Genomic DNA, 2,142 nt, shown 5'->3' on the forward strand with positions numbered 1-2,142 from the left:
AGCGGCGGCAGCAATGTAGAATTGATAGGTTTCTCTGACGCCGATTACGCCGGAGATATCGAGACGCGAAGATCCACGACAGGATATGTTTTCTGTCTCGCAAACGGAGCTGTCACGTGGTCGTCGCAGCGGCAACGACTGGTGACGTTAAGTACCACGGAAGCCGAATACGTGGCAGCATCAACAGCAACGCGAGAAGCGATTTGGATTAGGAAGTTGTTATCCGACATCGGATATCATAGCGACAAAGAAACAGTTCTATATGTCGATAACCAAAGTGCAATTCAGTTAGTCAGGAACCCGGTATTTCATAAGAGAACGAAACATATCGACATACATTTTCACTTTGTTCGCGAAAAAGTAAACGAGAAGGAGATTATAGTCGAATACGTTCCGTCCGAAAATCAACGCGCGGACATATTCACAAAGGCGTTGCCGCGAGATCGCTTTAGAAGCATATGTGATAAGTTAAACATTGTAATGATTCACGAGAAGCGCTTGAACGGCGGCAGTGTTGAGAATACTAGTATGTAAGTTCAGCGCGTTTCCCGTTGCGAGTGTACAGGCCGATACTTTGTGCGTGACTGTACACGACACGAGCGCGGCTTCTAGAAACTTCTAGAAACTTCTAGAAACTTCTAGAAACTCATTGTAACCGACATCCGCTGAGTGATCCCTCCTCCTCAGTCGCCAGTCTTTGTTAGTACTCCAGAAGGAGAGGATCGTCTCAGCTTGTACTCCGAAGAGAGAGGACCGTCTCTGTTAGAACTCCGATAGGAGAAACAGCACGATCGCGAAATACATAATTACCGGCTCAATCCATCCAGTACGTTCTGTTAACTGATAAAATCTTATCAGATTAAAATTCATCCTTTGTATGAAAAAAACTTGTTTCATTTTAGCCTTCAAAAAGCGAACGAATATATGGATCCACCCAATAATATAATAGTTTTAAACGATCAGTATGAAAGGAACAATTATTTCGACAACATCGTTTGTACGCACTTTCCAAGCTCTCCGATCATGAAGACGATACTGCGAAAAAAATAAACAAAATGCTCAACAACGCGGATATCGAAAATTATCTCATGGAACAGGATGATCGTGATGAACGAAGCATGAAGTAGAAAAAATTGGACGATTTGAATGATGAAAATCCAGATAAAGAACAATCAGATAAGTATTTTTTTTCTTTAATTACAGACATCAAATCGCACATCGTCCTATCGTACGCATTCTCGAGAGAAGATATCCGTTAACTATAACTGGCTACAACTTGAACATTGGTATCAATGTCAAACTCCCTTCTTACATAACCATCATTTTGGGAGAGTGTTACGGTAAAGAGATCCCACTTTCACCGGACATCTAGAGAAAACTTCTCGAACAAAAACACGTCATTTTGTCCCTTTTGCAGTATAATAAGAATTATAGAGGAATACGTGCGCCGTCCCCAATGTATTATACGTTGGAAATCTAACCTTACGCTTCGGACGAATCAACAATCTACCAATACTGCGTCTAGAAACAAGTACAGTTCATCTATCCATGTCAAAAAGCACTGTACTCAATATATTTAATCTCGAATATTGTGTAAATCGTTTCATTTCCTCCTTAACTGCAATAATCGATAACGTCGACAAAAAATTTTCGCGGCTTTTTGATATCGCGTCCACTGTCACGGAATCTGCGAACATGCTAAAAACGATGTATGATGACGAATCCTTCGACGATATAATTGAGTATAAGTTGATCGCTCTGGTCTTCGGAGAGCATTAATTATGTATGTCATTTAACAATAAAAATATATATTTCTAAAATATAAAAAAATTATTTTATATCCCTACCTTTATATACGAGGTCTGTTCAAAAAGTATCGCGAATTTTGTGTTTTTTCAAAAATTATTTATTTATTCATGAATATCTATTTTGTCCCCTTTAAAGTAATCCCCATCAGATATTATACACTTGTGCCAACGTTTTTTCCAATCCTCGAAGCACTTCAAAAAATTATTTTTTGTGATCTTGTTCAGCTCCTCCTTCGATGCCGTCTTTATCTCCTCAATCGTAGCGTAGCGTCGTCCTTTCATGGGCCTCTTCAGTTTCGGGAACAAGAAAAAGTCACAGGGGGCCAGATCTGGG

The sequence above is a fragment of the Trachymyrmex septentrionalis genome, unplaced genomic scaffold, assembly GCF_001594115.1.
Source record: "Trachymyrmex septentrionalis isolate Tsep2-gDNA-1 unplaced genomic scaffold, Tsep1.0 scaffold45, whole genome shotgun sequence".
Classification (NCBI taxonomy): domain Eukaryota; kingdom Metazoa; phylum Arthropoda; class Insecta; order Hymenoptera; family Formicidae; genus Trachymyrmex; species Trachymyrmex septentrionalis.